The sequence below is a fragment of the Sciurus carolinensis genome, chromosome 13, assembly GCF_902686445.1.
Source record: "Sciurus carolinensis chromosome 13, mSciCar1.2, whole genome shotgun sequence".
Classification (NCBI taxonomy): domain Eukaryota; kingdom Metazoa; phylum Chordata; class Mammalia; order Rodentia; family Sciuridae; genus Sciurus; species Sciurus carolinensis.
Window position 1 is genome coordinate 90,147,370 of NC_062225.1, and position 15,699 is coordinate 90,163,068.

At 56.4% G+C, this 15,699-nt stretch overlaps 1 protein-coding gene across 4 annotated transcripts in view; it reads right to left on the reverse strand.

Moving 5' to 3' along the window:
- Window positions 1-15,699, reverse strand: part of Rnf144a (ring finger protein 144A) — a 100,885-nt gene that overhangs the window by 40,623 nt on the left and 44,563 nt on the right. Inside the window, exon 1 of one of the 4 annotated variants that reach the window (XM_047523230.1) lies at window positions 14,199-14,218. The exons of the other annotated variants lie outside the window; for them this stretch is intronic. The gene's annotated coding sequence lies outside the window, so the exon portion shown is untranslated. Of the gene's footprint in view, window positions 1-14,198; window positions 14,219-15,699 lie in introns of those variants that run through there. 4 annotated transcript variants of the gene reach the window in all.

The following is a 15,699-nucleotide window of genomic DNA, read 5'->3' on the forward strand; positions in this document are numbered from 1 at the left end:
CTTCCACCCTGGGGACAGAACCTGCATGCCACCCTTCCCCAGTGTGCTGGTCACACGGGTCTCAGGAGCTCGGAACGCCGGGGCAGTTTGACCACTCTGGTCTGCTTCCCACACAGGGCCCCAGGCCATGCCTTCTGACCCTGTCCAGGATGAAGCGCAGAGCCAGACACAAAGGGCTGCCACTGGACCCTAACTTACGTGCCCAGATAAACATTACATTCGGGATTGAGAGCAACGGTCCAAAAATCAAATACCCAGTCACTCAATTTTAATGTCGAAGGAGATCTCTGGCCCACTCTCCCTTTCAGAGAGAACTTCCTTCTTCCAGACTGCTGAGCGGTTTGCTAACAAGCTACGGGAATCCCACCCTACCTCCACACCGCTCCTTCTCTGCTGGAGAAACACTTCCAAGTGCATCGCACCGCTGGCTAGGGACGCAGCCGCTCTCGCTTGTGTCTGTTTTCGGATAAGGGCAGAGCTAAGCACAGGCCACAGGCACACCTACGATACACCTGGCACCGGAGTGGCCGCTGGTGCCTGCTCGGAAGATCCGATTTTAATCACGGTGGGTGTGGAGGGTTGGCTTCTCCTCCCGTCTGCAGTTCATCAGCTCCTTCCAGTCACCACTGGCCAAGGCCTGCGAGGGTTAGAATGGGCCTCTGGCCTGCTCAGCTGGGGAGCGAGGGCTGGGCCCTCTGCTGCCAGGGTGACGGGCCTGGGGAATGTCTGGGTTTGCCGCCTGTCAGTCCCCTGAGTTCCTGAAACAGGGCACCATGCAGGCTCTGGAGTGTCGGCAGCAAGTCCAGGTGGAAAGAGGACTCTCTGAAGATTCAAAATCCCTGTGTTGGCCTCAGTTCTGGGGATGGTTGACCATGGGACACTGAGGCCACACTGTGCTGTCACAGCCAGTGGCCCCTTCTGCATCTAGGGAGCTGGCTGGAGAGCTGGCTTCCGGATTCCTGGAAGCATTGACCTCTAACTCTGAAGCCCTCGTTCCTCCGGCTGGCCTGAAGTCACGTGACTTAGCTCCTCAGTCATAGCAGAAGGGATCTCAAAGTGAGGGAGTGACAAAGACAGAATGTCACAGCAACACGCACCAGTGATCACAAGTGGGGTCCTGTCCAGTGTCATCCAGACCTCCTGAGGACCCTCCTGCAACGCCCTTCCTCCGTATTCCCACACTGCCTGGCCCCAGTCTTCCACTGACCCATTATCAGCATCCTGGGAACAGACACTTGGTTTCCAGAAAGTTCTAAGCACTGTTGTAAGCCTCAGGATTACAAAAGCCCACAGGGCAGCAGCCTTAACAGTCACAGCCAAAGCACCTCTGAAGACCTCACTGTGATGGAAAGGGGAGGAAACAAGTGGTACTAACAGCCAGGAATCTGCTCAGAGAAGCCCTGGGAGCGGCTGGACCTCCTCTCTTTCCTCCATGTCGGCTGCAGCTTGTTCTTTCTGGAGGAACTTCTGCCAGAAGATGAAGTCAAGCTTGAGAGTCCCAAACTCAGCGCCGATCCCCGCACACCAGGGTCGGAAGCTCTGACGTGGCGTTGAGTCTGTGGTTGTCTTTGCTTTCCCAGCAGACAGGAAACAGGGGAGAGACTGGGAGACACGGAAGACAGAGGATAGACCACCATTCTCCGTGGCACACAGCCCGTCTACCTTCCAGAGCAGGAGACAGGGCCCCACGAAGGCCCTCATGGCCCAGCAGGATGAGCTCCTGGGGTCATGGCTGCTGACATAACACGGGGAAGCCAAGCCTGCCTTCACCCAGGGGCAGGTCACCACCAGCCAAGTCCCAGAGGCTGGGGACACTGGGATCCACAAGACCACCAAACACATGTGGCTTTATGCGCCAGTGTTCCCCGAAGTCCACCCGGCTGCTAAGACCGCACTTCACCACAGAAAAATGGCAGCGCCTGAGATGAGTGCTCGCCCTGTCTGAACCCCAGGCGCACACGGGCATCGAGACGTCCCGTGGAGCCCCACACAGGGCCCGTCTGGGGCCAAATCAAAACAAGCCCGGCGAGTAAGGCCCGAGGGAAGCGAGAAGTGCCCTGCGCTCACACAGGCTGCGCTGGAGTCGAGTCCTCCTTCCAGTCGCCCAGGAACAGACCCAAGGCTCTGTGCTGCTCCTGCCCCGGACGTGCAGACAGGGACCAGCAGAGGCAGACTCCTGCCTCCAAAAACCTAGTCTACTGGGGAGACCAAACATAAGCAAGACAACCAGAAACGTACACAGCACCGTCAGCTGGCACGTGTGCTGGGCAGGAGACGTCAGCAGGGCCAGGCGGGGCCCAGACTGCCCTGGGCACCCTTCCTCGGGGCAGAGGGCACAGCATGGCCCGAAAGTCGCTTCTGCTGGAGTGACGGTGAGAGTCCACGGAGGAGCCCTGGGCTTTGTCCCCCAGGCCCAATGACCCACTGGCTGTGGCAGTAGGTACATTTGAGTCGTGGGGACAAGCTGGCCGTGTGGGGCTGGGCTGGCAGGCGGCAGGAGGCCGCGGTGAGGGAGGTCCAGGGCTTCCAGCCTCCACAAGCACAGGGGAAGGACGGAGCTGCCATCGCCGGGTCCTGGGCCCGGGTGCGCAGCGTCCCCACCTGCCCACAGGCTCAGGATGTGTGTCCCTGGGGCCTCTGCAGGTGCTGGCTCCACGGGCACCCCAGCCCTTGCAGCAGAGTCTCGAGTCTGGGTCGGGCTTTCCCCCTTTGGTACAGCCCTCGAGATGAGACTGCTTCCTTTTCACACTTTCAAAGATTATAAAGGAAACAAGCCACAAGCAAAGCATCGGAGGCCATGGGAGCCCACACCTTCACAGACGGCGCCGACCTCGGCTTTCTGAGTCTGGGCTCAGTGAGGTGCATGGGGCCACCGGGAGAACTCCTGAACAAAGCTCCCAAAGTCAGGAAATCCTGCCAGAATCCCTGCCAGAAGTCCTCCTGGAGAGGGGTCAGAGGTCAGGACCAAGAAGAGGACGGGAGCCACCTGCGTCCTGCAAGGCCTCAGCATTTGCACAACAGTGGGCCTGTGGGAGCTGGGCTGCTGGGAAGACCAGCAAGTAGAGGCCGGGCTCCTCTCTGTCTCCACCCTGAGCCTCAGGAGGGCCCCAGGCTTGGCAGCTGGGACTCTGCACAGCTGGGTTCCCGCAGGTGTCACTGCTTCTCAGTCTCCACCTTCCCCTCTCACACCGAGCTCATGAAGACCCAGCCTCTGAGGGAGAGGACAGCCCAAGGCTCAGGCATCGGCTCCCAGGACACTTCTTCTGGAAAAGAAAACTGGGGTCTTGAAATCCCCTGGTGCCATTTGGAGCCTGCCATGCAGCCCACACTGGGCACAAGGAGAGGCCACTGCCCAGTCCACCTGGCAGGCTGCCCCCATCCACCCCATTGTCCAGAGCTGGTGCAGGAACATCTGACGCCCACCACAACAGGCAAGTCCCACCAGGAGGACACTTCTGGCTTCCCTGACCTGGAGACTGCAGCCCCTTCAGGAAAGTCTCCTCTCTACGCCATTTCCAAACTCTCCTGTCCACCCCTGGGTAGAGAGTGAGCGGACCTCTAATCATTGATCTTTATGACCCACTGTTGCCACAGCTGGGCAGAAGCTACGGCATTCTATGTCACGGGGCCTGGACTCTTTTCCAATGTAATAAGGTCTGAGAACTGTTCAAAGGCCCTCCTTTATAGAGAGCAAGCGCTACACGCCTAGGAATCCCCAAGTCACTTCTGCAGGGTGAGGCCTGCAGAGCCTAAATAGACCTATTCAAAGAACAGGAGTGCTGTATCTTGCTGTCCACTGCTGCCTCGTTAACTAGGTCAGGAACATACTAGGCTCCACTGGGCAGTGCCTGCTTCTTTGGGGCAAAAAGGATGGCTCCTCCTCTCCAAGGACTGTGTGCCCACAAAGGTGACACCAGGACCCCTGCAACTGGCCACACAGGGGCCCCAGGCACCCATCTTCTCGCCAGTCACTCACAGCGTCTGGTGATACACCTGGAATCAGAGGCGTGTCTCCTAACGGCTCTGCACTCCACTCTGTATTCTGCAATTCAGTCAACGCCAGGGAGAGATGAAGTCAACCCGATCATCTTCATTCAACAGATGAAGAATTGGGTTTCAGAAAGGTACACAACTTGCCCAGTATCAAGGTATCAAGTGGCACATACGGGATTTGAACTCAATGCCCCTCTACACCCAGGGTCCACCAAGCTCCAGGGAGCAGGTGCACTGCTCCGGGCTGCCCTGGAGCTCAGAAAAGCTCATTCGTGAGCAGCAACTCATGTTCCCCACACGAAGGCACAATTGCCAACGTGTCCCTTTCACCTTTAGGATCACAAGAAGGTGCCCTGGGAAAGGACAGCCATTTCTTTTAACTTTCACACCTAAGAAGAAAATCTTTTCCATTTGAGAGTCCACCAGGTGTTGAAGAAGGCTTAAGAAGGTCAGGGACAGACCTTTCAGGGGCCAGGATGCAGAAACAAGCCCAGAGCTCAACTTCCCTGACCACACTCACACAGAAACCCTCTGCTGTTCCTCACGGCCAGCGCCAGCCAACGTCCGTCCTAACACCCGGGGGCACCTGCCATCTCACGGACATGAGATGGAGAGGCTTCAGCCACAGCTACACTGCAAGCCCCTTCCTGTGCCCTTTGCCCAGTACCCAAGTACCCAAGACTCACTCCACTCTCCATCTTTTTGGGAATGACACTGAAACTCCACTAGACAGAACAGCAAGCCCGACACTTACTCAAAATGAGTTCTGACATGGTGGCCACAACCCCTGCAGATGCAGAAACTGAGCTTGAGTTTCAAGAGGACATTCACAAAGAGAGAAGAAAAGCCCCAGACCAAGAGTGTCGAGCTCAGATGCAGAGCCAGCTGCGTGTCCCGGACATGAAGCTTTGTGTGGAGCCAGACTTGAGGGACCTGCACCTCATCCGATGAACTGACGCAACTCTTCCCGAAGGAAAACAGAGCTGAAAACTTCCAATTAATCCCAGGAAAACCCCAATGAGGACTGGGAAGAGTCTTCAAGGGGAGAAGTGCTCGTCTGGGAAGACCCATGGGAACCGAAGTCTAGAAAGCTAGCTTATTTCCAGCCCCGTTCCACACTGGGTCCTTACCCCTAGGACCTTGTGAGGGGTCCCTGGGCTTGCAGGCGGTGGCCTGGGGAGAGGGCACAGTTGCTGAAATGGTAATGGGTCTAATGGGACCGGGTGTCCTGAAGGACTCACAGCTCCTCAGTCACTGGAGCATCAGTACAAAATTACAGCACCAAAAACAACACGCCCACCACCTCCGACCAACGTCTTCCTCGCCCCCAGGCTGTCCCGGGGCTCCGCCACACAGAGGCCAGCTATGAAAAAGATGCAGATCTCTGCTCCTCAGGGCAACAGAGGGCCACAGGCATCCTGGCCCTTCCCCTGTCCTGTTCGGCCTATGTGAACAGGAGGGACGGGAGGTGGGTGCAGTCTCTGGGGGTCCAGCCAAGCACACACCTGGCACAACACAGTTTCATCAGCCTCTCAGGCTCCCTGGGACAGCCAGTGCCTCCCCGGGGTGCACAGTGAACACCAATCCCACCCCACACAGGACCACCCTCGCTGCCTAGCACTCGGCTTCTCTCCTGTCTGCTCTGTTTCTCTGTCCAGAACTGGACATCCAGGAGGGCAGCTGCTTTGTTAACCGCGGTAGCCCAGGAATTTATACCAGCATTAGCACAGAGTGCGCCCCAGAGAAAGCAGTCAAAACACTTCCTGTGATACCCCAGAACTCACCACAGGGGAAACGCAGCCCCAGTTCTAGAAGGCACCTCCTGGGCCAGGTAGAAGCTGCCTAGGACAGGGAGCATCGAGGCCCACGTAGTACCAACTATGTGGTACAATGTGCCCTGTGGTAAGTAAATATTTACTGAGCGAATGACTTGATTACTGCCAGCAACGAGGTGCAATTTTCTCGGCAGCAAAATAAAACCGCTTGTTAAACAAGGACCATTGACGTTCAGTGTTGATTCGGGCCCAATAAATCTGATGTTAGAATTTTCAGAATTGAAAATCCAGGCACCTGCGTGTGGGTGGGTTGCAGTTGAGTGGAAAGGAGCCAGCCCAGTTCCTGAGAGCAGGCAGGCCTGGCTCCCACCCTGGGCCCGCCCTGGGCCCGCCCTGCAAGCTTGGCCAGGCTCCTGGGCTCCTGGGCTCCTCCCTGCACCCTCACTACTGGTGTGCAGGATGATAGGGCTCATTTTCCTCCTAACAACTCGATGGCAAATTGCAAAAATTGTGATAGCGCAGTTACAGTCCTGGAGAAACTAGGAAAAGGACATGGCTAACGGTGACAAGTGAAGACAGAGACCACCTCGAGGGCCAAGCTGTGGCCCTGATGGCGCATGTTAAAGTGTCCAGCCCGGTTTGCGGGAGTGCGTCTGTGGCGCAAAGCCATGCGGCAAGAAAATGCCGGTGGCAGCATTTCCTGGAGTATCAGACATGTGGAAGCGCCTGGAACACTATTTCAAAAGGGGTATCAGACCAGTCAAAGCAGTAAAACGGAACTAAGGGTGTCAAAGAACAAGACTCTGCAGTTGTAACCAGTGCCCTTAAAACTCCCCCCAGCGCACGTGCTCCTAAGAGGAATGCCAACCTCGCCGCGCCGGGATGCTGCTCACTGCAAGCAAATGTGCAAAAGCTCCAACGTCTGGCAAACCCTCCTGTGGTCGCGCGAGGCCCTGGGTGCAGCCACTGGCACCCCTGGTGGCTGCAGTGCAGAGCCGGGCAGACAGGAAGCAGGGATGGGCCAGGGTCTGCGGAAACCCTGCCTTCTCCCCGACTGACCTGACGTCCCACCTGCAGGCGTCTGGTCACGCAGGCAGGCAGCCTCAGGTGCTGAGTGAGCGCAGGAGGCTGGAACCCGCCCGAGCAGAGCGCTGCTGGTACCCCAGGGGCGGCTCGCGGAGGGCACTTCCTGCAGGAAGGATGAAAGGCCCCAGGTCTCCAGGGCACAGACTCCGCGTGTCCCAGGAGCAGCGGGGAGCAGCTCAGGTCCCTGCACCTGAGCTCTCCTGCACTCACACCCGAGGGACACCAGGGATTCTAATGAAACTGCCACCTGGTGAGCTGGGGAGACCCGGGCAGTGCAGAGAGGGACCGGCACAGATGTTAGACATCCTCACCACAAACTTTAAGTGATTTCAGTCATAAACCTTATGGATTTTTAAAAACTACAAAGATTTTAATAAACATAAATGCCGTTATGGTAATTCAGAATAAACAGATATTCTGACTCCTCCTCTGGTCTCACTCCAACCAAGGAGTCGTGCCTATTCATCCTATACTTCCACTTGCCTGCTTGAAGTTAGGAAATGTATTTCAGTATTGTATAAATTATGGAGAAAAGTTCCAGATGATATTTTCATACACGTTTTCTTCTCTGAGCCGGGTTCCAAAAACGTCAGCGTATATCTGTTCTCCTACCAGTCTCTTCCTAATTTAAAATCTGAAATTTATTTTATTGTCAAAAGGTGTGATATCTTTGACTCAACTGCCTGCCAGAGATGAGGAGTTAGACAAGTGTCTGTCAGATCAGGGAGCAAGACAGCCAGGGCACCAGCCTTCTGAATGAGTTTGTTCTTCCCACAAGGAAAAACAAAGCAATGTTAACTCAAACAGGAAGCAGGAAAGACAAATGGCCAGCATGTCGACAGGACTTACAAGGTGCACAAACCCCAGCCCTTCACTCACAGAGCTGGGTGAGGTAGGTGTTATCACCCCTGCGGAAGGAGGAACTGAGGCCTGGAGGCTCAGGAGCTTGCTGATGCCAGAGGCATGGGTGGTGGAGGCAGGGCCTGGCCAGGGCAGTGTGGTCCCAGCCCACTCACCCACAATCCCCTGTGTGATCACTTCTGCAAGGACACTGGAAATGCCATGCGGGAGCCACAACAACTCGAGGCCGGTGCCCATCGGCCAGTCCTCCTGCAGAGTTGGTGAGCAGGAGTCAGCCAGCTTCCCCTTCCACCTTCCGACCCTGGGCTGCAGCTGGGAAAGGACCCATCCAAGACCAACTAGTGGGCGCCCACCACCACCTCAGCCAGGACCCGGGACCCCGCAATCCTAAGGCCACGCCCTTCCTTCTGCAGTGACTGCTGTGCTGTCCTGAAGCCCAGGAATCGCGGCAGCCAGCGGTCAGGAAATGTCATCTGTCAAGGGCTGGGGGTAAGCATGTGGGTCTTTGTGGGCCACGGGGTCTTTGTGGCCACCATCCCCCTCGGATCCTGTGGCAGGAGAACCGCCAGAGACAACGGGAGAACCAAGCATGGCTGGGCTCCAGCGGACTTATTTCTGAAGCAGGCGGCCAGCCAGGTTCAGCCTCAGATGGCACGCTGACCTGGGTGGGCAGGCACGGCTCTCTGTAGTGCTGAGAATCCCCCTCACAGCCTGGCCATCTCCATGCTCTGAACAGTGCTGGGTACAGTGACAAAGAGGTGCTCCTACAGCACCACCCACTCCCAGCACTGCAGCCTGCCCAGAGGCATTGGCTTCCCAGCATTGTCCTCGTCCACCTCTCTGCCGGGGCAGCTCTTCAGGGACTCCCACCTGCACCTGCCAGGTGATGGAAAGGGCCTGCTGTCTGGGCCGCCTGACATGGGCGTTTGATGGGCTGGCTGGATGACAACATGCTGGCCTTCTGGTGCCAGGCACAGGGTGGAGGACGTGAGCGCTCATCCCTCTGGGTCTGCACCCTCCTCTTCCAGCAGCAGCGAGCTTCCACCTTTTTATAACCACCCTCCTAAGTTAAAGCTTAACCTGTTCAACCAGCCTCTGGATGTCAAAGCTGCATGTACGTGATGACATCATCCTCACTGCACCCTATAAAACAAAAACGCCCTCCGCAACTGACGGCCAATTCGCATCCGGAAAATGTGCCCCAACGGCATGCAAGTCCATGAAGGAACGAAGGCTTCTCTGAATTCGTTGAGTCTGCTTCCCGTCCTTTTGTGCTTACACAGGGGAAACAGAAGGCACAACAGAATTAACCCAACTGGTCTACATCAAACAGGTGGCAACCATGGGACAAGAGCCCAGGTCTCTATCACAGAGCCTGGCCTGAGCCCAACATCTTAGATGACATCCTGTACTGGAAGGCTTCAGTCTTCTAGGAATGGGGTCAGCAGGTTTGAATCCTGGCTCAGCCTCCCTGCCACAGCTGCAGCAAGTCACCTGGTACACAGCTCCACCACCCTGGTCTGTCGTGAGTCGTACTGGATGCACGCTGCCCCAGGTAATCCTCTCCTCCAGATGGACAAGGAAGTTTTATCCACATTTTATGAGAAAACAGAGGTTTTGAAGTTCTACCATTTGCCCAATGTCAAGAATTTAGTAAATGTCACAGCCTCGTTTCAAGCCAAGGCAATCTGGCTCAGACCCTAACTTCTGCCTCCCTGGCATCTCTGGTGAAGCTGGTGCTGTTGCTGTGGTTACCACACCACCAACATCAGAGGATGTCTAGCCACAACTGACCTCATCAGCCTTCTTACTGATGGGCTTCGCCAGATGCCCGCAAGTGCATGATGTCTCTCCCTGGGAGTCTGGGTCTGTACGTGCCCAGGATCAGAACCCTGGCCCTTCCCCTTACCAGCACATGCAGTGCCGGGCCTGGATGGGACACAACCAAGACACAGCTGGTTACTTACTAACTCTGGTCCTAAGAAACATGTGTGGCCAATGGCAAACCTCTCTGGTAAGACAGTCCATATGCTGGAGGCCGGGAAGAGAGGAAGCCAGAGAGGGAGCGGTTGTCAAGGGGAACTTTCCAGTGCCACATTCCTCTCCAGAAACAGCAGTTAGCCCACAGAACAAGCCACCTGGGGCTGTTTCCGTTCAGTCCTGCCCACCTGAAAAGTTGCTCTAAAAAGGAAAAATACGTTTTAAACATTCAGATTGATGTGCAGTTTAAGAGGGTAAGTCGGGGGTGAACACAGGAAGTTACATAACTCACTTCTGTGGATGGGGGAAGTCATCTCCCAAAGTCTGACAGATGAACAAGGAAGTGCTGCAGCATTCGGACTCACTCCGTCCTGCTGCAGCACGGCCCTGCCATTCGAGCCTGTGCCCAAAGTCCCGCTGCAGGGAGGAGGACGGGGGAGGAGGCGGACGGGGGAGGTCGGAGCCCACTCTGCGCATGCTCTTGCTGGGCTTCTGCAGCAGTGGCTGTGCCCGGGTGCCCTGCTTACTGCAGTGACTTGGCTAAGGCTGTGGGCAGGACTGGGGTGGGCAGAAGGACCAGTCCCACCCAGGGTCTGTGCAAAAGGAAATGAGCCTCCTCCTTCAAGGACTCTCCTCGTGAGCCAACCTGCAAACGCTCCCTCATTGAAACCAGCAAGGAAAGACCAGAGAGAAAACCACACTAAGGTCAAAAGATCCAAGTAGGAAGTCTAGAAATGGCTACTTTGCCCTTTTTGATTATCCTACAGCAGAATCATTCCGGGTCCTACAGAGAGGCGGGCAGCAGGGAAAGACACGCGGGGCCTGGGAGCTCAGTCCACATCCAAACCAAAACTGGCAGGGCCGGCAGCCCGCATCCGATAAGATCACCAGGGGCAGAGTCGAGGGCAGAACCCCATCAGCAGGGAGGACGCCGATGCCCCGGGCAGCCGCGTGGCCGGCCCTTCACACGGAGATGGCAGGGAGGGTTGCTTCTGCAACACGTGACCAGCTGTTTAGCAAGCTGCAGACCCAGGCCCAGGCCTGAGCACTGCCGGAAGTGGAGGAGGCGAGAGGGCTGCCTGAGAGCCCGGCCAGGAGACCCTCGCTCCTCCCGGGACCACCGCGCTGTCAGCAGACCCCCCAGGCATGCAGTCTGTCAGTCACTGCGGCTCAGGCCACGCCGCACACTGGCCCTGAGCATCCCTCGGCTCGGTACAGGTTGAACGGGAAGGAATGGCACACAGGACGGCTGGGCACTGGGGCCCGCCCCGCCCCTCCACACGCCCCGCCCCTCCACACGCCCCGCCCCTCCACACGCCAGGCCTCACACAGCCGACTCAAGGACCCAGACGAATGGAGCAGTAAGAAACCAGGCAACGGTCCAGAGGCTGGGCAACGGGAGGGACACTGCACTCCTGTCCCCAGAGGGCCCCGTGAAACTTCCTGAGGGGCTGATGCCCAGGCAGCTGCAGCTTCTGCAACAGGGACGAGGAAAAAGGGCAGCCGGAGACCGGCGAGCAGAGCGTGAGAGCACAGCAAGAGGCGGCTGCTTGTCCAGACTGCCCAGACTCTCCACGGGCTGCAGGCTGACCTCCTGACACCAGAAGGGACCACGAGAAACGTGGCCAAGAAAGGCGAGAGAGGTGCTCAGGAATGCCGGTGACAGAGCCGAGAGTGAGCTGGGTGGGTGCACGGACACGTGTCCTGAAGATCTGGTTTCCATTTTTTGCAATTAATTTCATGCACTAACTTTTGTATAGGTTATGATATGGAGACAACAGGTTGGGCTCAAAAATTGGAGCAGAGAGGAGGCTGTGGGAGGGCTTGAGGCTGGCCAGTGGCCCAGCCTGCAGCTGCTGCAGAGGGAAGGTGCAGGCTGCCACAGAGTTGGGTGCACAGCCTCTGTTCTCCGGGGTCTTGGGTGAGTTCCTGAGCTCACCAGGGCCTGGTCTCCTCAACACAGCAGTACTTGTACCAGTTTCCGGAATGCTCTCACAATGTACCAGAGATGGGCACTTCCTCCACACCGTCTGTGACCCTGTTCTGTGGTGTCGCAGGTGAGGCGGGACCAGCCCTGGCCGCCCTCCTTGGTCTGTGGGTGGCTGCTGGCTCAGGGCCACCCCTGTGGGTGTGTCGGTCTGCCAACTTCTCTTTCCCATAAGGACACCAGTCAAGATGCCCAGGAACCTCGTGTCACCCTGGGCATCTCTACAAAGGCCCACTCAGGTCAGCCTCTCTGAGGCTCTGGGGTGGGGACTTCAACAGTGGCTGGGGGACACAACCCACCCCACAACAGCAGCTGACCCACAGGTCCCAGTGAGGACTGGGGAGCACCATGTGACACTGCTGGATAGGAACCATGACGTCATCTTCGTCGCTCTGAGACCCTCGCTCTGAGAAAGGTGGTCCCCGAGCCCAGGGTGGAGGCCTTGGGCCTGTGTGGGTGCAGACGCTGCTCCCGTGGTCCATGCTGGGGCCACAAGGCCCTGGCCTGGGCCTCGCTGACCACAGGCACTGCTGCGATGCACCAGCCTCCCCGCTCCATGGGAGAGACGGGAGGGGACTCCTGAGTGCAGCCCGCCGAGGGGCGTGGCAGCTGCTGTCTCCACGCGGTGTGCGAGGACCTTCCAGGTGCTGGCGGCTGCTCTGCAAAGCTCCAAGCATCCCCCGTCTGAAGAAGACGCAGTTTGTTTTTGCCAACCTGCGGCTAAGTTAGTTTGTAAGAAAACAAATTTATGGGTCATTCTGGGGCCATTTTGTAGAGCTGGGGAAGAAAGTCTTAACGAGAGTGTGGGGTTCCTGTAAGCAGGGCAGCGGCGCCTGGCTAGGGACAGAAAGCTGCCGTGCTGAGCCCAGGCGTCATCCCGCAGGACGCAGCAGCACATCCAGAGACTGCAGTCTCTTCTGTGCTTCCAGAATAAGCTGCTGGCTCGAGCTGGCCAAGGGGAGAGGGCTTGGAGAAGGGCTGGCCACCAGCAGTCTGCCGGGCAGTGAGCATCTGCTCTGAGTCCTGAGTGTTCCCTGCCCCTCCTTCTACCAAGACCACGGAACACGTCTACCAAGACCACGGAACACACCTACCAAGACCACGGAACACGTCTACCAAGACCACGGTACATGTCTACCAAGACCACGGAACACGTCTACCAAGACCACGGTACATGTCTACCAAGACCACGGAACACACCTACCAAGACCACGGAACACGTCTACCAAGACCACGGTACATGTCTACCAATACCTTGGAACACGTCTACCAATACCACAGAACACGTCTACCAAGACAATGGAACACATCTACCAAGACCACGGAACACGTCTACCAAGACCACGGTACATGTCTACCAATACCTTGGAACACGTCTACCAATACCACAGAACACGTCTACCAAGACAATGGAACACATCTACCAAGACCACGGAACACGTCTACCAAGACAATGGAACACGTCTACCAAGACCACGGAACACGTCCACCAAGACCACGGAACACGTCTACCAAGACCACGGAACACGTCTACCAAGACCATGGAACGTGTCTACCAAGACCACGGAAAGTGCCTACCAAGACCACGGAACACATCTACCAAGGCCACGGAACATGTCTACCAAGACCACGGAACATGTCTAACAATACCACAGAACACGTCTACCAAGACCATGGACCGTGTCTACCAAGACCACGGAACACATCTACCAAGACCACGGAATATGTCTACCAAGACATATTCTAGGATATGTTCACACTGTGTTTTCTAAAGAAAATAAGGAAAGCCAGAAGCTTCTAGACCTTATCTCTTCAGCCCTCAAAGAGGTGGCCCAGAGAGGGGACGGAGGTTGACTAAGGATTGGCCAGGGTGGGGTGGCGGCTGCATGCAGGCCCAGGGCTCCCTGCCCCACTGTCTTTTCATAACACTGTCTTGGTCAATAGCTTCTGTCCCCATCTACAACTTCTCTTTGTTCCCTGTCGTAAGTGCAGCACCCTCAGGAGGAACAGCCATAGTGTGAGAGGACACCGTTCAAGACCGCTGTCCCGTAAGTCCCAGCATTAAGACTCCTCTGAGAGGCATCACTTCCCTGCCACAGACCTCAACTCAGGGCACGCAGAGCCCCACCTCCCGGAGACGCCAACGCTCTGTGAAATGCTGACGCAGTCCACCAGAGAAGGAAGCCTGAAATCCAGCAGGTAGTGCTTCCTGCCTCGGGGGCGTGCAAGCCTCGGATGCAGCTGATTCTCCCAGCAGGCCCTGGGGAATCCCCTCCTGGCACCGCGAGGAGAACGCAAGTCTGCACCCAGGCCAAACCCAGAGACAATGATTCCTGCGCACGTGACTTAGCTGGGAGAAGCGAGTCCTGGAGAACGGAGGCAGGCAAGGAGAGACGAGGGTCCTCCCTCACGTCACCACCATGGTAGAGGATGTTTAGCGAGGGGAGCCTGGGAAGCCACAGTCACACCTGCCTCTTCGTCACCTCCTCTAAGAGGCATGAGCCCGGGGCACTGACCTGCCAGCTGTGCCCCTGACTGAAGGCTGCTCCAGGCCCCACGCTCCCCTCGGCCGCAGGGCCGTCTGCAGAGGAAGGCAGGCGTGCCCAGCTGGGCCTGGGCTCTGAGGGCCGGGCGTCCTCTTCCCCGGTTCCTCCTCCCCGTGCTGTGGCCGCCACGTGCCCAAGGGGCTTTCCCAGGAAGACGACAGACCAGCCCTCGGCCAGCTCTGACCACCCTTCACAAAGCGCGACCTGTGGTCTGTCATGTGAATCGGCCTCTGGTTGGAGGAAGGGCCTAAATACACCCTGAGGGTTAGAATCTGTGATAATGGTGTGAACTCGTGAGGACCCGGAGTGACCGGGCAAAAGAAGCAGCAAAGAACTGCCAGGAGAGTCTCTGGAAGGAGGTCGTCCCACAGGGTGGGACCAGATCCTCTGGGGGAAGGAGGCGGGGACAAGAAAGCCATCCGCCGGGAAAAGGGGTCTGTGCAGGGCAGAACCGTGCAGCTGAGAGGACAGGAGGGCTGCCAGGCAGAAGCGCCCAGGAGGACAGGCAGAGCCAGCCCGGCCCCGCCCACCTGCAGGAAAGCCAGAGCAGAAGCCCCGCGCCGACCCCCACCCGCTGCCCACCTGGCTCACCATAGCCTGGCGTCCTTCTGACCAACAAAGCTGAAATTCTCCAGCTGCCTCAAAACAGCCTCTGAATCAGGTCCACACACCAATATTTACTGAACTTCAAAAACACAAGGGTGGGGTGGTCAGTGAAAGGAATTCAGCTCCACCTATTAATCTTCACCTTAAAATACGCTTTTAATAGCGGGATGCTTCAGATATTCGGGGATTGGGATTTCTCCACCGGCAATTTATCCACCTCCCCAAACAAACCTCAGGGACAATTTTCTAGGTTCAGAGGAGACATGGTGGTTACAGCAGCTAGACTGTTCAGTCTTTAAGTGGCTCTTGTTTTTTATTTCTGCATCCTAGCTGGAAGGTGAAGAAAATATCCAACATTTGAAAAATACCATTTGAAAATGTTCCAAAGATTCTTTGGTCAATATTGTCACGATGATCCTTCCACCACCATTCCACAATGATCTAACCACCACCTTTTGCTACTACTATTAAATATGTGCTTTAAGAAGTTAGGTACAAACACTGCCTGGAAGGTTAGGGCAGGACAGACTTGTTCAGTGAGCAACTCCATCAACAGTGAATATGTGGCTCTGGCATTTGCTGGGTTTTCCTTTTTTCCATTTTCCTTCATTTTTGGTTGTGGGGACTGAACCCAGGGTTCAGTAGACTGAGCTACTTCTCCATCTCTTCTTTTTTTTACTTTAAGACAGGGTGTTGCTAAGTTGCCTAGGTTGGGCTTGAACTTGTTGTCCTGTCTCAGCCTCTCAAGTCACTGGGATTTCAGGGATGCACCACCCTTTCTTTTTTGAATGACACTAAAACTTTTCTCTCTCTTGAAATAAACACGCACACCCTGTTGAAAAGCTGTAAGTGAAATAAATGAAAA